Source organism: Chinchilla lanigera, unplaced genomic scaffold (genome assembly GCF_000276665.1).
Source record: "Chinchilla lanigera isolate Chin_1 unplaced genomic scaffold, ChiLan1.0 scaffold00185, whole genome shotgun sequence".
NCBI classification, from domain to species: domain Eukaryota; kingdom Metazoa; phylum Chordata; class Mammalia; order Rodentia; family Chinchillidae; genus Chinchilla; species Chinchilla lanigera.
Window position 1 is genome coordinate 359,566 of NW_004955586.1, and position 25,669 is coordinate 385,234.

Here is a 25,669-nt window from a genome sequence, read left to right on the forward strand (position 1 = left end):
GGCGGGGGCGACGCCCAGCCCGCGGGAGGGCGGAGGAGGTTCGCCGCCCAAGGAAAAGGAGAAAAGGAGAAGCAGGTCAGGAGCGCCCCAGCAGCCAGCCGGTCGCTGGGACCGCAGGTAAGCGTGCAGCGCCCGCTCAGTCTGTCCCCTTGGGCTCCTAAGGGCGATCCCCGAGAGCTGGCCCCCGGCGCGAGAGGCTCGGTGGCATCGTGTGGACCTGGAGGGCGGCGGGACGGCGGGGCGAACGCTCCCTCCGCCCGGCGGCGGTTCTGAGCCGGGCCGGGCCATCCCAAAGGCAGAAGCGAAGCGCTGAACTCCAGGACCCGCACTCGCTACAGTGGGAACCCACGTGCCGTGGGAAACAGGGCTCCGCGACGCGTTGTCTAAGGGGGAGCGTGTATATCCAAAACCTTTAACCTCACTCAAACCCTCGCCACCCCTCTGGGCAACTGAGCCCCGAGCCTTACTCGAGCAGGTGGTCCTTGAGACAGGACTCTCGGGGACTCGGTTTGCCGCACCCAGCAAGTGGGTGCGGTGCTGCCTGAGGAGGGCAAACGCGCCCGCGTCCCGACGGCTGGGCGCAGCACCACCAGGCGGGGCCCAGAACAGGTGCCCCCCGGCGTGGTGGGATGGAACGGAGCCTGTAGACAGCGGGTGAGCACCGGGAAGAGGCTGGTGTTCTTGAGGTGTGCGCGTTTGGGCAGAGACTTCACTTTCAGGGGTCTGGAAGTATAAGCACAGTGAAGGGGAGGAAGAGAGCCGACCCGTCTCCCAGGAGCCAGAGGAAGATGGAGGTTTCCCGTGGCTGCTTGGACAGTGACACCTCCAGCCTCTACTGCACGCATGAACCCCAGGGGACCTTGTTGAAATGAGGTTCTGATTCAGAAAGTCTAGGGTGGGGCCCGAGAGTCAGCCTTTCTAACAAACTCCCATGCTGCTGCTCCTCAGACTACAGTTTTTTGGGCACAACTATTTTTTGCTCAACAGGTTGATAATCTTCGGACAAGTGGCGGGGGGGTCCTGAGAAGAGGTCCTAAGATGTACAACTCCATCCCCACCCTAAACACGCGCATTTAAAACAAACCATTGCTACTGATTTAATAGTGAAGTCTTTTACTTTTCTTACCGGTTTTCTAGGCAAATACATGATCTGATAGCAGAGCTGGCCTCCAGGACATGCAACCTGCACTCGATTTAATGCTGAAATTCTTAATGACGTTTGAACGAGGGGGCTTGCATTTTCATTTTGCACTGGGTCCCACAAATGATGTAGCAGATCCTGTCTCAGTCACCATAGGTAGCAAATAGCAAAAACCATTTCTTCCATCAAGGTTTGAGCTGGTCGGTGATGTTGAATAAAGGTTCATTAAGCAAGATATTACAGTTGCTCTAATCTTTCTCAATTTCTGTTTGGCCATCTTATGAAGTAAGCTTATTTGTATAACCCCACTCATGAATGGTATGACAGAAATTATTGCTTTATTAATATTAATAATTAACAGTGCATCAAGAGCTTAATTCTCAGTAGGGAATACTACTACGTGTGATGTCAAAATAATTTGTGAATTGAGGTAGGAGTTATTTCTGAAGGATTGGGGAGTCTCGTAAAATTTTGATTAGGTTAAAATCTGAAATGAGCTGGACCTTGCTTGGTTTGACTGCTTAAGCAGCTCAAATGCAAAGCTAGAAGACAAAACGTGGCCAAATTTTGTAACTATTCAGGGGTATTGTTTTACAGGGCCTCAGCGGTAGGTCAGCCCTGATCGAACTGATCAGATTCTCTTCTGCTTTCATCATTCCCGCATCGCTGCAAGGTGACTTTCCTTAAAAGGAGGATAGAGCAAATTTAGCTATTGAAAAACACTAAAGAAATACAGGGCCAGCATCTATGTTTTGTCTGTCAATTATTCTTGCCCCCAAACACACATACCAGGTGTATGGATGTACTTTTGTAGAAAAAAAATGGTGGAATTATAGAAAAGGGGAAAAAAAGTGGAACTCTAATTGTGGGGATGGTTTTGTTCATCAGTGGGAGAAAAAAGTCTGAGAAATGGAATTCCATCGGTGCGTTTGGCAGGGAAAGGAAAGCCGCTGTGTTTTAGTACCCGGAGCAGTCTTCCAGAAATGGTGAAGTGAGTTTGCTCAGGTATAAGGGAGAGCCAGCAAAGAAGCCAATTTTCCATGGTTGATGTGGTCATTCTGGGGTCTCCCGGGGGGGGGGGGACATCATGACGTATGTTCCTGATGCTTTCATTGCTCAGATAAACGAACAAACATTTTTCCATTTTGCTGCCAGAGAGTTCCCAGTCACTTTCAAATACATGCTACAAATTGGGATGAGCCCCATTAAATTAAAAAACGGGGAGGGAGAATGTGTTTCTGCAATTTTAATAGTTCCAAAATTAGAAAGGAGAAATTCTGCTTTCAATAAAAACCTGGGAGCTGGTTTTTATGCTGCATGAAGAACAGCCCTCCCTATCTCAAGGTAGAAAAAATTATTTTAAAATGTTTATGGTTTTAAAAATGCATAGGTCTTTAATCTGTGTGGAACTTATTTTGAGGGTGGTATGATGTGAGGTGGATGGCAGTTGAAAAATTTGGGGAAAACTATAAAATCCCTCAAAGATTCTTGTGAACACTCTGTTCCATTTTATAAATCTATTAATTCTTGAGTCCATTTTGTGTTTTTTAAATTGAAGTATAACTTACTCATGGTAAAGTTCACTCTATTAGTGTATAGTTCTAGCAGTGTATATAATCTTGTAATTACCACCATATCAAGGTACAGAAAAATTCTGTCACTCCTAAAAATTCACTATTTACTCAGTTTTTGTAGTCAAACCCCAGCCACCACTCTTAGCCCCTGGAAACTACTGATTTTTTTTGTCCCTATGCTTTTTGTCTTTTCTAGAATGCTCATATACTATGTAGCCTTCTGAGTCTTTTACATACCTAGTACATTTGAGATTCATCTATGTTGTTGTGTGGATTATTTCATTCTTTTTTATTGCTGAGTAATATTCCCCAGTTTGTTTATCCTTTCACCAACTCTTGATAATTATGAATAAAGCAAATATAAACATTCACATGCAGCTTTTTGTCTGAATATAAATGTTCATCTCACTTGGTTTAATAACCAGAAGTAGTATTACTGAATTGTGTGGTGAGTTTAACTTTATAAAATACTGCCCAACTTCCTCAAAGTGGCTGTACCATTTAGTTTTTTGAGGTTTTGTTTGTTTGCTTGCTTTTCTTTTGGTGGTACTGGGGCTGTAACTCAAGGCTTCACAGATGTTAAGCAGGTACTGTGCCTCTGAGCTACACCCCTGGCCCTGGTCATACATTTGCTTTCCCACCAGCAATGTATGAGAAGTCCAGTTGTTCAGCTTCCTTGGCAGCACTTGGTATTGTCAGTTTATTTCATTTTAGCCATTCCCATAGGCATGTGATAACATCTCTCCGTGGTTTTTGTTTGCTCTTCTCTGATGACTAAGGATGCTAAGCATCTTCTCATGTGCTTTTAGGTCATTTCTGTATCTTCTTTTGTGAAGTATCTGGCTTTTCCTCCCAGTGTGTTTGATTATGGAATCATAAGTTTTTTATATAACTGGATACAAATTCTCTATCAGATCTATATTGTAAGGATTTTCTTTTAGTATGTAACTTACCGTTTCATTTTCCTAATGATGTTTCTTTGAAGAGTAGGAGTTTTTATGTTTTACTTTTTTTTGGTACCAGGAATTGAACTCAGGACCTTGCACTTGCCAGGCAGGCACTTATGCTGCTGAGCTATATCCCTGGCCCAGGAGTTTTTAATTTTGTTAAAGTCTTATTTATCAAGTTCCTTTCTTCTATGGATAGCATTTTCAGTAATCTGTCCAACAAAATACCTGTCAGTCCAAGTTTACCAGCTTCGGGGCTGGGGATTTAGCTCAGCGGCAAAAGCGCCTGCCTGGCAAGCGCAAGGTCGTGAGTTCGGTTCCTGGTACCGGAGAAAAACCAAAAAAAACCAAAAACAACAAAACCAAGTTTACCAGCTTCATCCTGTGCTTTTTTCCAGACATTTTATATTTTTATCATTTACATGTAGGTCTGTAATTTCATTTCAGGCTAACTTTCGTGTGAAGGGTAGAGTTTTTTCATATAGCTACCCAGTTGTTCTAAAATCATATGTTGAAAAGATTCTACTTCCCACATTCCTTTTGACCCCTGTACCAAAAATTGTATATGTATAGGCTAGTTTTGATGTCTCAGTTGTATTTCATTGACATGTATGTCTATGCTGTGCCCATACTACTGTGGGTCTTACACATTTTTTTACAAAAGTGAATTCCTAGAAGATTTTTGTGTGTCATTTTTACTGCTTTTAGAAATTATAACCCCTTTTCGCCATCTCACTTCTTATTTAAAATACTATTGAGTAGGAAGGCTAATTTTCTTTTTTATAGATTCAATCAATCTTACTGAACTTCTATTTGTTTTATAGTTTTTTATTTTCATTGATTTCAAGGTAAATCCTCTTATTGTCTGTGAGTGGCCCCAGTATAGAGACCCTGTCTCCCGATATTTTTACCTCATTTAATTTTCTTGTCTCAGCGGACAGGTTTCCTTCTAAGGTAGTGTTAGGTAGTATTTTCTGATTTGAATGGGAATGCTTCTAATGTTGTACCAATAAGCATTATGCTTGCAGTTAGGCTTCTGGTTCTATCTTTGGAAGTTTTCTATTTTTATCTTACTAAAAGTCTAAAGTTCAATTTAAGCATTTCTGGTTACGCTTGGAATTTTTTTCACTGAAAGCCTAATTGGTTTTCAACTAGTCTTCCTGGTTTCGGGGTTCATATTTTGATCTCCTTTGAGAAATTAGTATTGGCTTTTATTTAGGTTGATTATGAAGAAACTATCTTAGTGAGACCCTATTTCAAAGTAAAAAAATGAAAGAAAGGTGGGGGATGTAGCTCAGTGTGAAAGCCCTGGATTGAAATATAACCCACTATGAGCATAACTATGTATTATTGAAACAAAACCTCACAAAGCATTATACATGTTTCATGTGCAGTATACTGAGATATTTTCAACTCTCTCCCATCTGTTCTATTTATTTTAATTAATCAATTTAATTAATTAATTTTGCAGTACTGGGGATTAAACCCAGGGCCTTCATAATGAGCTACATCCCTGGACCCTTTTTAATTTTGAAATAGGGTCTCACTGAGTTGCCCCAGCAGGGCTCAAACTTGGGATCCTCCTGCCTCAGTCTCTCTGAGTGTTGGGATTACAGGCGGTGCAACTATACCTGGCTTCTATTTTGTTTTAAATTGATGATCATGTTCCTCTCAAGTGATTTGACCATCCTTTCATTTGATTTCATTATCCATAGTTTAGAAAACACTGCTTTATAAAACTGCTCATTTAATTTTGAAGCCCCCGAACTTCTGACTTGTGTCTAAGACAGATTCATTTTCTATCCGATCCTTCTATGATGCAACATAAGTTCATTTGTAATACCCCAAGATAACTCTTAACTACACACATTGCTCCTTCAAAGTGTCATTACACGTTTCCGTGTGATCCCGAGACTTGTCTCCTAGCGTTCCTCCTTGACCCCACAGACCGGCCAGGAAGTATGGTCTTATTAATTCCGTGCTTGAAACCCTCTACTAACCTCTTGCCACATTGAGGATCAATCGTCAGATCCCCACTGTTGCTTCCTTTCTCTTTTATTCTCACTCTTCTCCAAGCACACCAGCCTATGCACTGGTCCACACCCAACCCAAGCGTTTGAGGCTCTCCCAGCCTTTGCACTTGCTGCGCACCCTGCCTGGGACACCACTTTCACCAGATACTGTAGTCACAAAACTTGTACCCCGGTTTTATTGGGTTGTTCTCTAGCCCTCATCCTAAAGTAGTACTCCCAACTGACTACTGGAAAGATTCATTCTCCTATTCCACTTTTGTTTTTCTTCGTAAAATTACCTGCAGTTATGTTATTTAATTATTTGTTTGCTGATCCAAGATCTTTTTTTCCCTCTGCTGGGATATAGGTTCTAGGAGGGCAGGGACTTTGCATTCTTTGCTTACTGTTTTTTTTGGCTTTTTGTTTTGTTTTTTTTGCCAGTACCAGGAATCGAACTCACGACCTCATGCTTGCCAGACAGGCGCTGTGCCGCTGACCTAAATCCCCAGCCCCCTCCTTGCTTACTGTTGCACTGTCAGAATCTGGAACACTATTGACACATAGATACTCAGTAAATATGTGTTGAATGGCTAAATGAACATACCTAGCCTCTAGAAGAGATCAGATAATAATCCTAAGAAATTCAAAGCACTGTGCTTTTCTGCTCAAGTGTAAGGAGGAAATGCTTTAAGTGTTGAGGATATTTTAGTGTAAGCAGTTAATTAATTCACAGATACTCATTTGATATCCACTGCACTTTTTGTTGTTGTTGTTGTTGTCGGTTTGTTTGTTTTTTGAGACAGGGTCTCACTGTAGTTCAGGATGGCCTTAAACTCACTATGTAGCACAGGCTGGCCTCGGACTCGTGGCAATCCTCCTGCCTCATCCACTACACTTGTGACTCTGTAATAATAATAATGGTAGCTCATGGCTGATATTTACCTAGCAGGCACTGGTCTTACTGCATTACATATATTGATTCATTTAATTCTCCCAACCTCTTGAGACAGGTGTTATTCTCATTTTACAGAAGAGGAAATTGAGGCACAGAGAAGTTAAGTACCTTGCCTAAGGTCATACAAAAGGCAGGTAGGGGATCCAGGGTTTGAGTACAGACCTTCAGATTTCACAGCCTGTGTCCTTAAACACAACGCACCTAGAAGTAGCAAGGAGTAGGCACAATTCCTGACTTTTATAAGAATGTAATATTTATGGTTTTTATTCTCTTTGCATAGTGGTTCTTAACTGGGAGTGATTTTGACAATGTCTAGAGACATTTTTGGTTTTCATGACTACCAGCATCTAGTGGGCGGGGCCGGGGATGTTGATGAACACCCTGCAATGCGCAGGCCTGCCCCACAACAATGATCTGGCCCAAGGGGCTTTAGTACTGAGGTAGAGAAACCTTGCCTGAACACCATGTTTTTGACAGCTGTCTGTCTGTTAGAAGCACTTGGGGAGCTTTAAAAATGAATACCGATGCCTGAGTCCAGGTCTTGACCTTTATAAACTTCATCGGATAGCATTGCCCAACAGTCCTATTATGCTTGCCTAGTGGGTTTGCTTGTCCATTCTGCAAAAGAGCTGTCTTACACCTTCTTGTATTTCCCTGGCCTTTCCTCTGTCAGCTGCTGACGTTAGGCAAGACCCTCCTCCTATTCCAATCACCCCAACTCCCAACATACCCCTATTTGTTATATTGTTGCGGTGTTGCTCGTAGTCACTATGCAAACTGTGAATGAGATGCCCTTCATGTGTCAAAGACTGACTTCTTTTCTGGGCTTGGGACCTATTATCCTCTTTGTCTTCCCAAGCACATTTTTGATTGTTTTTGAGACAGGGTCTTGTTATGTAATTCTGGCTGGCCTTAAACACACAATGTAGCCCAAGCTGGCCTCAAACTTGTGGCGATCCTCCCGCCTCAGCCTCCTGAGTACTAGTGTGTGCCACCATGCCCTGCTCCTTGGACATATTCTTATTTGTAAATAATTTTAAACTTTAGAATAAATTGTAGAAGTGAAAACTGTATAAATAATACCTCTGTACTCTTTATCTGGATTCATCTATTGTTAACATGTCACCCCATTTGCTTTATCATTTGCACTCTCATTCATTTGCATAATTTTTTTTTGAGCCATTAGAGAATAGGTTACATACTTCATGGCCCATTACTCCTAAATACTTCAGTATGAGTTTCCTAAAAATAAGAATACTCTCTTACATTACCACAGTACTGCTATCAATACAGTAAACTTAACATTGATAAGGTACTGTTATCTGATCTGTTGTTTCTATTCCAATTTTGACGATAGACCTGATAACGTCCTTTGTAGTCCTTTTTCCTTCCAGTACAGGATCTGGTTTTGTGTTGTTACTGCATTTAGTTGTCATGTCTCTTGGCCTTTTTTAGTTTGGAATGTTTCCATAACCTTTCTTAGTCTTTTAGGCCATTGATATTTGAGAAGAATACAGGCCATCCTCTCTTATTTTTTAATAGAACATTCATCATTTCTGGTATGTCTGATATTTCTTGTGATTAGACCCTGGTTATGCATTTGAGGCCAGAATACTGCATAGGTAATGATAGATATCATACCATTATTAGATAGATAATGTGTCCTTCTCAGATATCAGGACTTGGAGGCTTATGATGTCCATCTCTTTCTTGTTGGCAAAATTAATGTTGATCACCTGGTCTGATTTTCCCAGTCAGTAGTTATTATTTTTTTCCTTCCAAATCAGCAATCTCTGGGAATACACAAATATACACAAATTTCCTGCTCCTCATTAGTATTTCTAGATTTAGCATCCAGTGATGATTTTTGCCTGATCCAATTTTATCACGGTTGAAAATAATGATTTTCTAACTCTAGTATTCTCTCCACACTTACCAGCTGGGTCTCAGCAAGTTCTCCTCCATTTATTTCTGTATTCTTCTATTTATTATTGACGTGAACTCATGAGTTCCTGTTTTTAATGGCTTACAATTTATTATCATACTTAATTTGTTTGCCTAATTGTGAAGTACTTAATTCTTTTTTCTGTTTCCTTTTCTCTTTCTTGCTTTAATAAACACCTCTCTCTTTTCTGGATCATTCCTATCGGGTTACAATCATGCTCTAGCTGATATCTCATATTTCCATTCGTTCCACATCCTCCTCCACTTGTCCCCCCACCCATTTCTGGTCCCCTCCTCTTCCTCAGAGGAACCTTTCAAAGGATGCTTATGCTTTATTGTTCCACATTTTCCCCTTGTGCTACCTAATCAGGGTTGTACCCACTGCTATTAAATACAAGGATTACTTCCTTGGATCACTGTGCTTGACTCTTCAGCAGCACTTGACATGAGAAGTCATTCCCTCCTTTCTTCTTGTGGCCTCCGTTGTCCTAAACTCCCCTGGATTTCCTCTTCTTGCTGGTAACTCATCCTGAGTGGTCTTTGCTATTCCCTCTGGGGCTGGTCACTTTACAAAGGTTAGTGTTTCTGCAGGACCCTGGGAATTCTTAGTCTTCCTTTTACATTCCACCTAGATGCCCGTACCTGCAGGCCTGATCTTTCCCTCTACCCATGACTTAATAATATGCACAGAGCATAAGTAAGCTGATCAAATGCTATTTCCAAAGCAAAATCGGGATTCTCTGTCACCCTCCTGCAAAATCAGATTCTCTCCCAGTGAGGTCTGCCTCAGTCTGTAACACCACCATCCGTGCATTTATTCAAGCCCCAAACCTACCTATCAACAAATCTTGTCTGTTTGGTTTCTCAAGTTTATTCCAGATGTTCCCACTGCCATCTCTTTCCGGGCTGACTGCAGTCGCTTCCTAGAACCCAATATCCACACAGCAGCTAGCGCACCTCTGTAGACACACTGATTAAACGTCATTCATTCTCTTGTTCTGCCCTGTCCTGGTCCCTGCTGCTCATCTCTCTTTCTGGCCCATTATGCTCCTTTTGGCCTTTTGGACTAACTGTTCTCCTTGGAAAGTTCTCTCTGCTCCTTCCTCACTTTTCCTCACTTAGATTTCAGTTTAAATATTACCCCTTTGATGAGCTGATCTAAAATAGCCAGTAAGTCACCCTTCATATCGTTCCAACTTGCTTTAAGTCTCAATATTGCACTTATTATCTGTTAGTTGCTCTTTTTGTTGTATTTTTATTGTTCCCCTCTCCTACTCCCCCCTCCCCACATCTTTATCTTTAGTGCCTAGAATAATTTAGCATACGGTAGGTATTCAATAAATATTTGAATAAATGCATGATGCATTAAAACTCTCTACCATGATTTTTAGCACATGAAAGACATTCAGTAAATGTTCTCTTTCTCCCATCGTGTATTTATGTATCTGAGGCTAGTCTAGAAGCTTCTGGTGAGGACAAGGGTCTGATAAAAAGATGCATATTTATGTGTTAGAACACTGATTATTAGGGTTTCCAGGCAAAGGGGAATTATATTTTACCAAGAAAAGAATTAATAGAATTCCAGAGATAATTAGTGTCACATTTTTCAGTGGGGGACTTTCCTGACCCTCTTTTTTTTTTAAAGACAGGGTCTTGCTGTGTAGTTCAGGCTGGCCTTGAGTTCATTATGTAGCCCAGGCTGACCTCGAACTTGCAGTGATCCTCCTGCCTCAACATCCTGAGGGCTGGGGTCACGGGCATGCACCACCACACCCAGCCTGGCCCTCCTAAATATAAGACTGGCTCTCAGATTTCTTTTTTTTGCAGTTTGTTTGTTTGTTTTTGAGACAGGGTCTTGCTCTGTACAGCAGTTCAGGCTGGCATGGATCTCATGACAATCCTCCTGCCTCAGGCTCCCAAGTGCCACCATCCTTAGCTCAGATTTTTAAAAATTAACAAATTAATGTTTACCTGGGGATTCAGGTGTGTAATTTTCTTAGTACTCTATTTTGGAGGACTGCATGTGGATTTTGAGGTGGAGAGGGGATAACATAGGAACTGATTCTCCTCTGTCTTTGTTTATAGTGTAAGTGTGTCCATTTCAGCCTTAGCTCCAGAATAACACAAGTGATAAACTGTGTGTTATTGGAAGCTGGGACATCAAAAAATATCTTCAAGTGCTTGGCTTTGGTCTGAGATTCATGAATTGAATATATAGGGGGAGGGATTTGGGAGGCTGTATCCTGATATGGCTTCCCTTTTAGGAATTATTTGAAGATTAGTTGTTTTGTTCTTGTTGCTTTATTTTTCTGGGGATGGAGGGTATTGAGCATGCTAGGCAAGTGCTCTACCATTGAGCTACACTCCAAGTCCATAGCTGTGGTTTTGTCTGTTTTGAAAACTTATGGACTCTATCTGGTCTTAAACTTCTAGCACAAATCGTTGCGAATGAGCCCAACTAGTGATTTTATTGTCCAGATGGTTAACTTTTTGACAGACTATACCATACCTTTTGGGGGTATTTGGAGAAACCATTACCCGTGATCCAGAAGGATCTGGTTTTCTACACTGGGCCACAGGCTCATTGCATTCACAGTTCATATTGAGCCAAGAGCCATGCACCATGATTCACACTTGTGTTGGTTTGGGGTTTATTTTTGCAAGTGGAACAATGTAATACAGGACATATACTTTATATGATTATTTATAATAGTCACCCAAAGAACAATATACAAAAGAGTGCAGGAAATCTGTCTGCAAACTACAGACCAAGGAATCCAGCTGAGGGGCTGGATCCCACAACAGTGTCCTCCATGAATCCAGCTGAATACCTAGAGCTCATAACAATGCCTGCCACGAATCCAACTGGAGGCCCAGAGCCCATGACAACATCTCACGCAGGCCTGTTTCACGGATCAGCTGGGAAGGCCCAAACGTCAGTGGTGGAATCTACAAAGTCTGTGCCAGCAGGATGAAGGACATGTGCCAGCAGGCTGAGGGATCCGCCCTGGAGCCAGAAAATGATGCTCAGAAGAGCCAGAGCTCCCTCAAAAGGTACCACGGTCATCCTCGGCAACAGTGAAGTCCCGAGCTCCTCCGATGATCAGGATGGCTGAGTTCCCATCAGGGAAGCCAACCCAGAAGGTTTTCCAGGAGGCCGGCAGTGCACCATCTTCCCCTCCAGAACCAGGAAGTGATGCTCAGAGTGAGGACCAGAGCTCCCCCAAAGTGAAGCGAAGCCATTCTCAGTGCCAGTGAGGTCCTGAGCTCCTTGGAGGATGAAAACAGCCAAGTTCATCAGGAAAGCCAGCTCCCCACAACTTCTACCAGCTCCCACCAGCCTCTGTCAGCTCCCACAACCTCTCTCACCTCCCAACAGCCTGCTTCTTCTTCTCCAGGTCTGCCTCTTATGCTGCTGGCAACAGTCCTCAGGTGGGCCTCCCACACCCAACACCACACTCACTCAGTTCAGCTGGGGGTTATAAGATGACCACCAGTTATCAATCCACTACAACACTCATGACACTTATCACTGTGCATCACCGTGAGCCTCCTTCTGTTACTCATCCTTATGAAGTAGGCAAGGGTATCAAGTCCCATTTCATGGACATATTCAGAGGCTTCTTCTTTTTGACCTTCGTGAAAGTGGATTGAATATGCAAACATATTTTTAAAATTAAATTTGTTTTGAAGTACAAGCTACACACATGAACATATAGCTGAGTGAATTTTCAAAATGTGGGCACACCCCTGTCACCAGCCCTCAGACCAAGAATCAGAACATGAAACAGCCCTCAGAAGCCCTCTTCATGTCCCCTCCAGTACCTACTGTCCTGACTCAATGCCATTGATTAGTTTTGTTTGTTCTTAAATTTCACGTATATGGTGCCAGACCTGACCTCTAACTTCCCCCACCCGGCACTGTTAGTGAGAACCCCGCACGTCCTTGTGCATGGTTGTCACTGTAGTACTACGGTACGTGATTCCTGCAGTTTGTTGTTTGTTTGGTTCATTTTTGTCTTTTAGAAATAGTGCTTTGCAGAACACTCTTGCACGTCTTTTGGTGAATGCATATGTACATTATTACTAGGTAAATACCAAAAGAATGCTTTAAATATATTTTTAATTGTTTTTACAGTTGTTAATTATTTACTCCTGACTGTGATTAGAATTAGTAGCCCCTTTTGGATATAGCTCATAAAACTGTGTATCCATATAACATGACTTGAATTAAGTTTTAGCATACTTTTTTATTTTTCTGAGAATCTATTCTATACTTGTTTATTCCTTTACCAACTGCCTACATCAAAACATAATTTTTAAATGCCTTAAGAGTTTTGGCTTGCATTTTCTTTTCTTGCAAACTCTTTCTGGCCTTGTCTGTCTGGCCCTCTTATTTTGAAATAGAAAATACACCTGGAGCGATTTGAATGTACTCTCCAGATACCGAGGTGCATGATCACCACTTGAATGGCATCAGAGCAGTATAGGCTTGTGGGGCACTGACTCATGATTTTGCCAAGGAAAAGAAAACACGGAAAGAAGAAGAAACAAGCACCTAAAGGAGTTTTGAAAAACTAAAGTATGCTTTCGTTTGTTGTGATTACACCCAGGCCAATAGGTTGACTCTTTTTTCTCCATTTAATAAATCTAGGTTTTCAACCAACTGGAACCAAACAAACACATTCCATTTGGGTATTTTTTTGAGTGTGTTCTTTTTAAGAGACTTATTGCAGCACGTACTTTTCATACAGAGAGGAATAATTAGCAGGTAGTGTCATCTACAGCAGGACTTTCTTAACTCTAACGTATATAGTGGGAATCTTGTTTAAATGCAAATTCGGATTCTGCAGCTCTGGGCAAGTGCTAGGATTTCTGCATTTCAGCTCTTACGTGATGTAGATACTGCTCAGCAGGGCTTTAAAGCACAGCTGCTTGTGTTTCAACTGCCCATTTTTGATGGTAAACATCCCTGCACAAGAACCTCTCTGGGCTGGTCCTCCCCTAGCGGACTGAAGAACCAGGTTGTGTTGAGTCTGCATTACAGCAGCAGACAAAGCCCAGTGTACACTGAGTGTTTCTTTTAACCTCAAGTAGCAACTTCTTTCAAAGCCCGCTCACCTGGTTTTTCCTCAAACTACCCAACACCTGAAGACTACTAGGAAACACTAAACCCCACAAACACATGCCAAACCACAACACACTCATGCACTCAGTCCCGGGTGCTGACATTTAAGAAAGGAGCGAGGTGGGGCAGACATGAAGCCACCGTCTTCTCTCCTGGCTACAAGATTGCCTATTTCCTCATTCATTCCAGAGAGTCTGGGTGTCTGTCTCAACCACCTTTGCCCTCACCACTTCAGTATACACCAGCCCACTCACCAGCTGTGTAACCCCCCAGCTGGCTTTGCCCCCCATGTGGCAATGGTAAGGAATTACTCCTCCGCCCCACCCCGTAGCCCTCAGCTTGAGGAAAGTTGGTAGACATATGTACCCCAGCTCCTTCACCTTCTTGATAATGTCATGTATTAGCTACCTCCCTGCCAGTTTCACTTCCCCATTCTCCTATCTGCATTTCCTGGGATCATATCCTAAATAAACCACTTGCTCTCCAATCTGTGCCTCAGAGTTAGAACCCAAACTAAGGCAGGGCTCCTGAGGGCCAGCAATCAGGAAGTACCCCTGTTCATTTTAATAAAGTCCTACTGTAAGAAAACAAGATGGGAGCCCTGTGGGGTTTGCTGTAGAGGGGGTTTCAGCAGTGTGTAGATATTTTGTTGGCATGACGTCAGTCATTCAGATGGCTGAGTAAGGCCATAAAGGAGAGGGCACTTCCATGTTGGTGGGGTGTTTAAAGATCATGTCAGCAGAGTTGGTTTTCTGGGCCCTGCAGACCAGTTGGTTCCTGTCCTTCTGCCCCCTGTCCAAAGGGACGTGTCTGAGTTCTGCTCAGAGCCTTGGCCTCACCCTTACTGCACGGTCTTTCAGTGGACCTCCCTCACTCTCTTTCTCTTTGGTGGATTACGTGCCTAGCCCCTAGGGATGAGTCCTCGGACCTTCAGTTTCCTGAGTCGAGCCCTGTGTCATCACACCCATACCTTTGTACCATGGGTCACTGTTCCTCCTGGCCACATCCTTAGCTTTTCCCCTCCTCCTGCCTTCTACTCCAGGAAGTGAGTCTGACCTTTGGCATAATGTAAGGCTCTTGGTGCTTTTTAGGGGATTTTAGGCCTGCCTGGGCCCCAGTTGGGGTTCTTAGTCCTTCTGTATGTTCAGAAGTATGATAGGACCTCAGGATTTCTCCCTTAAGACTTTATATTTGAGATTCCCCTTCCTGTGGTTCCTGTCATGTTTGGAATCCACACGAGACAGGGATACCAGCCCGACCTGGCACTCTGGACTGAATTTCTTACAGTTGTGCTCTGCCTCTGCCAGATTGTACTACCCAGCAGACTAAGTGGCAGTCTCTGTCGTGGGCTTCCTAGGGATCCTAATCAGAAAGCCTTGGGCCTTTAGATTTGGTGTTTTAAGAGTGCAAGTTGAGTATGATGGCACATGCCTGTAATCCCAGCACTCTGGGAGGCTGAGATAAGAGGATCACAAGTTTGAGTGCCCCTGGGCAATTAGTGACTTAGTGTGCAACTCTCAAAATTAAAAAAAAAAGTAAATAAATTTGGCTGGGGATGTAGCTCAATGCAGAGACCTTGGGTTCAATCCCCATACCAGAAAAAAAAAGGATACGATGACAGGCACGGTAATGACACCTGTAATTCCAGTTACTTGGGAGGATGAGGCAGGAAGATCTGAAGTTCAACCTGACCCTGGGCAACTTAGTGAGCTCTTGTCTCAAAATTTAAAAAATGGGATGGGATATAGCTCAGTGGTAGAACAACCTTGGATCTGATCCACTGTACAAAAAAAAAATAAAAGTCCAACAGGCCTAGCATTAATGTAGAAACTGTTAAAATATCAAGGGTGGATAGCTAGGTGACTGCTTCTCTGATTTAGGGAACCAAGAATCTAACTTTCTTAGTCAATAGCAGAACAAAATAACATAGACTAGATGGCATAAATAACAAGTTTGTTTCTCACCATTCTGGAGACCAGAAGTCCAAGGTCAAGGTGCCAGCACAGTCAGCTACCAGCTACTGGCACCTCTTCACTGTGTCCTTGGCAGAGAGGGAGAGAGTGAGCGAGCGAGCGAGTGAGAGAATCTTTTCTATTTCTTATAAGGCCACAGTTGTATCAGAATAGGTCCCCACCAATATGACTTCATTTAACCTTAATTACCAATTAAGACTGTATTCCAGATACAGTCAAATTGGGAATCAGGGCTTCAATGTATGAATGAGGGGACACAAGTCAGTCCATCGCAATAACTGTGCTCAGCACCCCCAATCTCACCTGTTCATCTGCCTGAAGCTCGAAATTTCACAATCGGAGATTCAGTTCCTTGGTTTAACGTGTTGTTGAGATGTAAACAGGCATAGGAGCTGGTTGATGTACCTGAGAGTGCCCTATTCTTGAGCAGGTAAAGGTTCAAAAAGTACGAGGTCTTTGAGTACCTAGAAATTGGGAATGGGCCCCACCTAGAGGACAGAAAGGGTACTAAAGAGGGAGTCAGTTTTGTCCAATGTCAGCTTGTTAACTTTGGCAAGGCCTGTCATAGTCTTCAGAGTTATTTTTTGATCAATTACTTCAGAATAGTCCTTACAATAAAAGAAACGAGTACGAAATTTTTCTTTCTTGGATCTGTGAGCTATTTGAGAGGAATTACCTTTTAAAGGCTGTGGAAAGAACGGGCCGAAATTCAACTTGTGATTGGTCGATCCAGCCTTCTATCAACAGGAACTCCTCCTTAGCTGTCCAATAATGACAAATTTTTGTAATGATGATTATATGTGCTGCTGGAGTCTAAAGTACTTTTTCAAATGTCAAAGACTAATTATGTGGGATGATTTCATATTAATCATGATTTTGAGAAAGTTTTGGTTACTCTTCATTATGAAACGGTAATCCTTTATCAACCAGAATATTTTCATCTCAGTGCTTCATCTTCCTCCCTTGCTAGCACTGAAATGGTGCCGGAAGTAAAGTGAGCTAATTCTTAGGGATCGTGATTGCTGGCTTCAGCTGCTGGTGGACAGTTAAGCAGTCGAGCACTGTGTACCCATCGGGCACATGGCTCTGTCACCTATGTGGCTTTTGCTCTCAGGGGCCCCCGTTAAGGTTGGACACTGCTGGGTTAGTATGTGCTGGGGAAAGTACATGTGTAATTCCACCCTCTCAGGGCTGCTTCGGCAACCCAAGCTCTGTGGCAGCGTTTAAAAGGTGTGTGAAGGTAGGTACTATCCTGAATTTGGTGTTTATCCTTCTTGTACATTTCTTTATAGTTTTCCCAGATATAATTATGTCCCTAAGCAAGACAGAATGCCACTTGAATACTTTCAGACTTAATACAAATGGTATCTTTCTCACCGTCATAGTTCTCTGCAACTTTCATTTCATTCAGCATTATTTTTGTTAGATTTAGCCTTATTGCTAGATGTAGCTCTAGGTTCTTTATTTTCCTTTGCTTTACCCTTGAACCACTCCTAAGGAACAGTCAAAACCACATTTGACAGAGTGGAGGGAGAACAGGGATTGCATACATACAAACACACACACACACACACACACACACACACACTCAAAATTAGTTGACCTGGGAATAAACCTCAAACTGTTTTCTTAATTAGATCTGAATCAAGCCAACAATTCACTTAGCTTTTAACTAACTACTTTGGAAACTTGTTTTTTCAGGCTTTAGTTCTTCCATATGTTCATAACCCACAAAATGGGTTTTGGAAATAATCCTTTTTCCCTTTGCCTACAAGGAATGACAAAGTTGAGTTTGAGTTCATTTGCAGTAGCTTTTCTTCCCCTAGGTTTTCAGATCATGTTATCTGTCTTTGTTTCCCTTTTTGCTTCACCTGTATTTGTTCTCTCCCGAGAGCACGTCCAACTGCTGCACAAGCTCTGGATTCACTGATTGATTGATTCATTCATTCATCCATGCGCTCTTTCATCACCTTTATAAAATCCCTACTATGTGCCAGATACCCCAAACTGCTGCCTCAACAAAGCTTATTTTTTGGGGGGGTGGGGAGCAGAGAAGAGATGCGTAAAGTGTGCAGTGTGTTGGATGGCGAATACTGCTGCCTGTGGAGAAAAATGAATTAGGAAAGAGGTCCAGGGGGCATTGAGGGGTTGTACTCGCCAATAGCATTTCTCTAGGCCAGGGGCTGGCAATCTATGGCCCGTGGAACTCCACCTGCTTCTGTAAATAGTTTTCTTGGCACCCAGCCACGCTCCTTCATTTCCAGGGTGTCTGTGGCCTCCTTGGCCCTGCACCAGCAGAGTTCAGGGGTCGTAGCAGAGGCCACATATTCCGCCAAACCTACTGTTTTTGCCATTTGGCCTTTTGCAGAAAATAGTTACTATTTAAACCTTTGCAGAGGAAATACACATTTTTACATAGAACTTTTGGGAATTGTTATCCATGTTGTGCTTTTCAGCTTCCAAAGCATTGTCATAAACACTGTCTCATGTGAGTACTTCAGCTGCGTGTAGAAGCACGTCTTGGTAGCTTTGTTTTACAGGTGACGAAACTAAGGCTTGGAGAGACTACTATGGTTGCCCAGGGTTTTTGGCCTTGTAAAGTGGTGCTGTTCAACTCCCAGAGCTGGTGCTTTACCCAACCTGATCAACTTCCTAATGATAAAGACAACCCAGGGTTTTACCCCACTGAGCTTCTGAGCACATGAAATGCAGAAAGCAGCACTATGTGGGTATCAAGAGCTGGGGCTCTGAACCTCAGCGGCCCAAGTTTGAATGCTTGCTCAGCCACTTCCCTCTGTGACCTCAAGCAAATTACGCAACCTCTGTGGCCCAGGTCTCAGTTTCCATATCTATAAAATGGACATAATACTATGCCTCCTGGGTAAGGTGTTGATGCACCCTGGTTTGACTAAGACAGCCATGATTTGTACCTGTTTTCTCCACGTAGTGCTCATTTTTCTCTCCAGTACCCCAGTTTGGATATTAAATTATATGTATACTCTAACTAGGGTCATTGCAGAGATTAAATGAGTTAATACAAAAGAAGCAGTTTAAATCATGTCCAACTGAAGTAAGCATTTACTAGACTTTGGCATGTATGTATGTATGTATGTATGCACGTATGGACTGGTGACTGAACCCAGAGCCTTCGCACGGAGCTACATCCCCAGCCCTTTTTATGTTTTTCTTTTGAGTCGGGGTTTCCCTTAGTTGCCCAGGTTGGGCTTGAACTTTTGATCCTTCCGCCTCAGCCTCTTGAGTACCTGAAATTACAGGTGTGTGCCAGCCATGCAGTGCAATGTTTGTCCCCAGGGAGCTTCCTGGCACACCACTGACCTGGAACAACTCCTGGTCCGAGTACCATCTTGTGGGGCCTTTGCAGGCCACTTCTCTACAAATTCCTCCCCTTCCCCGGCACATTTCCTGTTCACTCCCCTACTTTCTTTCTACTTCATACTTCTGATTAATGTACAGGTTTCACTGAGCTACTAATAATGATTTTAGTGTAGCTTTAATTTGATACTTGGATAGAAAAAAGAAGCCCCAAATACATTTTTTCCTATAAGAAAATTTATCTTTCTCTTTTTGAAAATAATGTGTCTAGCCAGGCATGGTTGCACACACCTATAATTCCAGCTATGCAGGAGGCTGAGGCTAGAGTTTTGCAAGTTTTAGGCCAGGCTGGGCAATTTAGTGAGATCCTGTCTCAAAATAAAAGGAGTACGCAGGGATGTAGCTCAGAGATTCCTGGGTGCAGTCCTCAGTAACACATGCACGCATGCGCGCACACACACACACACACACACACACACACACACACACACACACACAGGTTTTGTTAAAATTCTGGAAATTACAGAAAACCCAACAAAACAAATTCAAACTACCTAGGACTCTTCACCCTCCCCTTGTCAGAGTTGCTGTTTTGATGTCGTCCAAGGAGAAATGTTTCTCCCAGCACTAGAGATAGTACATTTTCTAGTGTAATTGTATAACTAGCTAAACAGCTTACAAATGACCACTTCTTGTGTTTTCTAATTATAAGTTAGATGTCCCTAATCCAGAAATATGAAATCTGAAATGCTCCAAAATCTGAAAACTTTTGAGTGTCAACAGGATGCTCAAAACATTTTGGATTTTGGACTATTTCAGATTTTGAATTTTTTTTTTTTTAAGTAGAGGTGCTCCATCAATGAACTCTACACATATATTCCAAAATTGAAATAACTCCAAAGTCTGAAACATTTCAGATCCCAAGCATTTCAGATGAGGGATATTTAGCTTTTTTATGATTTTAATTCCTTTAAGATAAACTTCTCCCTCCATGTTTATATCTGAAAGTTAATGTGAAAGAAAAAAGTAAAGAGCAACTGGATGAAATGGAATAGTTCTCTGCTTGGAGCTAAGGTTTTCTGACACATTGGTGAAGTTTTAGCCTGACTCTTGCCAAAGGGAGCATCTTAATGTAACTTATCATGTGTGTCATCTTTTATTTGCTAACTGTCTTTATAATATTGAGCAAGTTGTTTCTTGTGTTACAGGCTCCTCTAAGAATATAATTCGACTCCTTATGTGTTTGCTTTACAACTCTCTTAAAAACTTGCCATTGTTTTATAGATTTGTCCTTTCCTATTTGTATTTGTCTGAATGCCTCCAGGCATGGACTGGCCTGAGGAGCACAGCTGTATGTCTTGTTCACAAGCGTGCTCTCAGCACTTCATTTAGTGCCTGGAACATGGTATTTACTCAATAAATATTTGTTGAATGAGAAGGCGCCTGAGTGCAACAGACACACACCCTCCATGAAATAGGGGTGTCCTGCTGGGACCTGGATGGGGATGGCCTATGAGTAAGGTCCTCAGTGTGAGAGAATGAATCCATAAGCTGTGGTCCTGGCCCCTTAAATATCACGCACTTTCTTTCTCCCCCAGCCTCTGGATTCCTGTAACAAAAGACAGTCATTCAGTCAAGCGTCTGAGTTGGGTCAAAGGGCAACTGCCCTTTGAGATGGGAAGCTCAGTACAGTCCTAACACTAACCCCAGGTGCAGATATTAGCTGCGTTCCTGGGGGTAACTGTGCCAAGGTAGGAGTGAAGAGGACACTGGATGGGAAGTAGAAGAGGGGTTGGGTAAGGTGGACAGGCCAAGGGGGAGCGAGTGTGCAAGGCCACGGGCCCATAGTCAGTGTCATCCACATCCCCTGGGTGGGTGAGGAGCAGTTCGCAGAAGTCTGCCACACCTAAACAGGCAGCTATGGCATCGTAAACCAACGCTATGCCCAGTACTTTTCCCATACTGACTCACTCTTCCTCACAAGGATTTTAGGACACAAAGGTGGTGATGATCTCTATATTATAGGTAAAGAACCCGAAGTAAAGAGGACGTAAATATCAGTGGCTGTTTTATCCTGCAACTTGTGATCAGTTTAAATTACATATTGAGCATTATTCTCATGACTTAGTGAAAGTAATCTTGCTGCTTCTGTCCATTTCCTTCCCTCTGCAATCTCACATGGGAAAAGGCTTTGGCAGCTTTGTCAGTCGTTGGGCATTACTGGGCTGGGACACGGCTCGTTGGTACAGCATGTGCTTTCCGTGCACGAAGCCCTGGGTTTGATCCCCAGAACCAGAAAATAATGATAATTATAATAATGATGATGACGATGATGATGTAATTAGACAGTAGAATAACTAAAGATAGTTTCTAATACTTCTGGGAGTTTTATTTTTGTGGTACTCGCAATTGAACCTAGGGCCTAAACACTGTACTACATCCCAAGCGTTTTTTGTCTTTTTGAGACAGGGTTTTACCAAGTTGCTAAGTTGCCCAGTCTGGGCTTGAATTTAGGATCCTCCTGTCTCCACCTCCTAAAGTGCTAGGATTATAAGCATACACCACTACAACTAGCTTGGAAACTGAATTTTAAAGGCAAATATTTTGAGATACTACACACTTGTTCTCACTCCTGTGAGCACATTATGTCTTTATTCAGGCAGGATCATTTTCACATCAAAGGCATCATTCAACCTATTCCTAACTCCGATATCGATCAGCAAGTGGCAAAGCTGGAATTCAAACACAGAGACTGCGCCCCTTTAAACGCTGTGTCATCTGCTTCAGGAGTGGAAACTACAACTTTTTACCCTATGGTTAATATTTAGTGACATTTACAAGGAGTTAGGAAGTGAGTGAATATTCCTTCCTGAGAGTCCCACTGGCTGTCCCTTGATTTTTTCTTTTTGCTCTATTTCTTTTCCACCTTCCCTTTCCAGTGAGAACTTGGGAGACTGATTGAAATGTTCTTTGTCATATTTAACCTGCACTTGTGTTTTACTGTGAAAGTTTTCATCTGTTCCCAAGACTAATCTATGGGAATAATAGAGAAATAATGTTTATATTTTTCTCAGCATTGTATTCACCATTCTAATCAACAAGTCAGTAGTTCTCCCAGGAAAATGTCTTTGGCTTTGCGTATGCTGACAGCAAAGTGTGGACTGCTGATGGAGGTCTGGGTGGCAGAAGGACCATCAGGAGCTGCCTCCAGACAGTGGCCTTTCTGCTTTGAAGTTTGCTGAGCACTCATCGCGTTCAAGCTCAAAGTCATTCACGCACACAAACAGCACACTGCTTTCCCTGCGGTGTGTGAAAGTGTGACACAGACCTTGTCACAGACAGGCCCAGTTCACCCTCAGTTCATGGCAACTTTGGGATCTGGTGGCAGGTGATTTACTGTGGGAGTTACCTGACTCATGGAATCTGATTCTGTTTTCTCAAAATATCGGAGGAGTCAGTCTTTTATTGCAAAGGAAAAAATAATACTCCCACATCACTTGGAACACCCCAGTTTTGGAAAAATTGCTTTAGAAAGTGCTGCGAAGCCACCCGTGCTGCATCAGTGCAGGAGAGTCTTTTGGGAAAAGCAGTGTCCAGACACTTGTGGGAGGTAGGAGTTTTATGGTCTGCTTGTGTGTCTAGTTTTGTAATCTTCAGAGGATTCCATTCAGGCTGTCAATGAAAACCATTGAACCTGTCAAGTTGTTGTTTGCCAGGTCTCCTGGAAAAACACACTGAAAACTCTCACAGCTGGGTGGGTCAAAGAGGATAGTACTAAAAAAAGAAAAAGAAAATGGATGGCCCTCCTCTGGTGTGAGGCCAGGGTTTGGTGCTGCAGCCAAGTTCCCTGGTGATAGAGGAGTTTCTACCACTGGAGGCTTCCCGTTCTGGCTTTCCACACCCTACCTTACACCATCCAGTTTTAAAAATAACTCCACTTCCTGTGGAGCCAAATAGAGTCATTTGAAGGCATTGCTCGCAAAAAAAGCAGGTAGTGTTGATGCTTCAGGAGAGAACATCCTGAGGAAGGAGGACCAAAAGTAAAAGACAGAAAAGGCCAAGCAGCAGCTGGGAGATTTTCCTGGATGTAGACAAGCTGAGTGAAATGATGCTGACTTCTACCCTCCCCCTTCTGTGTTAATCACTGTGAAAAAAAATCTGAGAATATCAGTGTAAAGGAGGAAATACTGACTCATGGTATCAAACCATTGCCTGGCTCAATTGCTTTAGGCCAGGGGTGAGGCAGAATGCCGTGGTGGAAGGAGGTGGTGGAGGAAAGCTGCTCACCTCATGGCATTCAGAGGCAGGAAGAGCAAGAGAAAACACCAGAAAGGAAGGGGCTAGGGACAAGATATAGTTCCCAAGGTCTCATCCGAATGATACACTTCCTTCATGCAGGTCAGTAAGTTAGGCCTTTCACAACCCAGTCACTTCCCAAAAGCCCATCCCCTGGCCTGTGGGGGACATTTTAGATCCAAGCCATAACAGCCTCCCGTTGCATTCCATGCCTCAAATTAGGCATTGATTGCCTTACTGTACTAACTTTCTGTTCCAGTTGTTTCACATGGACTAGTGTGATTTGGAAAACCAAGAAGTACATTGAAGTGTGTGCAAGCTGAATGTGACTATGAAGGCCAAGAGCATTTTGAGGAAGTATCCCATACATTTATAACCGAGCAACAGCAGAATGCTGGGACACGGTGTGGACTGGGATGGTGGGCTGTGGAGTGCGCTGGCAGAGGGGGAGGGGCTGAGTAGGAAGGCCTGCTGGGCCGGGGTGGAGAAATGGGCTGAACTGAGTCCCAGTGGGTACTCAGCTTCTCGTTCCTCTGAGCCTCTTTTGCTTCAGCTGCACTCTACACAGTGACTGTCAGCTATCTCACCTTAGTATCCAACCCAGACTGAAGTCCCATCAGCTCTCCCTCCTGAATATCTCGGATATGTCCATAGCTCATCACCACCACCATCTTCATCCAAGCTATCGTTATCTCTTAGCTTGAGTATTATAATAAATCACTTCCCTGTTGGTATATATAGCGCAGGGCAAACTACTGCCCATGGACTAAATCCTGCTAGGTATTTGTTTTTGCAAATAAAGTTTTCTTGGCACACAGCCACTTCAATCATTTACATATTTCCTGTGACATTTTTTTGTGCTTCAGCAGCAGAGATTAGTAGTTCCAGCAGAAATCCTGTAGCCCACAAGACTGGAAACCTTTATTATCAAACCCTTATAGAAAAGGTTTACTGGCCCCAAACTAGAGGAAATACTTGTATAATTACTTTGAATCTTTCTCCGTGTGTGTATCATATAAACAGATCTGGAGTCTCCATTTCCGTGATTGTACCTCTGGGATTTTTGTCTTACTGAATTACTCACACCTTTAGAACACTGTTTGAGAATAGAGTGCAGAAAAATCTTAAATTGGACCCCTACTCTGCTTTGCCCCGCTCTAGCCCATTTTCCATGCAACAGCTTAGAAGAGTCTTGTCAAAGTGCGAATCTGAACACATCACTCACAGTTTAAAATCTTTTAGTGACTTTTTAATCACTCTCAGAACAAAGGCATTAATCCTGATCTTGGCCACTGAGCCTCTTGTGGGGGCTGGGCTTTCCCAGCCTCTCCAGCCTGCTTTCTCACAGCATTCGCCCTGCTCCTCTATGTCCTGCCCTCTGGCCTTTTTTTTCAGTTCCATACATGGATTGTACTCTTCCTGCCACAATGCCTTTGCACATACTGCTGCTTCTGCTTGGTGTGGTCTTTCCCTGCCTCTGTGCTGGGTTAATTCCTTTCAGTTACCCTTCAGGTTTCAGCTCCACAGAGAAGCCTTCCATGACCCCCTAGATCAAAAACTACTGTCTTCTCCAAAAGTTCCAGATGCTTTTCTTTGTGGAACTTATCACAGTACAGTATTGCATTTCTTGGTGTTAAGTTTTGTAGCACCTCTGTTTACCCACTAGACAATGAGCTGCCTGAGCATTGGGCTTATCTTACTCTCCTTTGTATCTTCAGGCCCTAGCACAGGGCTAGAAACTTGCCTTGCAGCTACTCTGTAAGCATCTGTGGAATCAGTAAAATAAAGTATACAAGAGCATTTGCTTATCACACTTTAACTGGAAGAGATTATTACTATTAAGAACAGATGTGAAGGAGGAAAAGTTAGACTTTTTCAACGAGGAGCTTCTATAGATAGTTTAAGTCTAGATGTAAGAAAGGAGCTGTTGGAAGGTGCTTGAAATAATGAAGTCTTCCTATGTTCTTTGAAAAGATTGCTTGGAGAAACCAAGGACAGTCCTAGAAATGGGTTCCTGAGGGTGTACTTCCATTTATATCAGTTGATGTAAGCTGTAAAAGTCTCTATCCACCTGGCATTTTGGTGATCAATTTTGAAATATATGCACCCAGAGCAGAAAAGAACTTCTCCTGGGAATCCTAAAAAGAAAATGAACATTTTTCCAACCCCAACATCTAATCTGACCTTTCTAAACATTAATGTCATAACCACAAATAAATGGTGGGTTCCAAGACACCAGGGCAAAGTAAGCTTTCAAAAAGTCTGAGAAAATATCAGTCAAGAGAAAAAAATAAGTTAGAGTGCGAAGAAAACACAGACTGTAAATATGGAAAAGGAAAGAAAAGCATTTTAAGAAGTGACCTTCT

The 25,669-nt window shown here is 42.8% G+C and overlaps 1 protein-coding gene across 8 annotated transcripts in view; it reads left to right on the forward strand.

Moving 5' to 3' along the window:
* The first annotated feature begins 7 nt into the window (after window positions 1–7).
* Window positions 8–25,669, forward strand: part of Adgrg2 (adhesion G protein-coupled receptor G2) — a 117,705-nt gene continuing 92,043 nt past the window's right edge. For all 8 annotated transcript variants that reach the window (XM_005414435.2, XM_013509893.1, XM_013509890.1 and 5 more), the window contains exon 1: window positions 8–117. The gene's annotated coding sequence lies outside the window, so the exon portion shown is untranslated. The remainder of the gene's footprint in view (window positions 118–25,669) is intronic.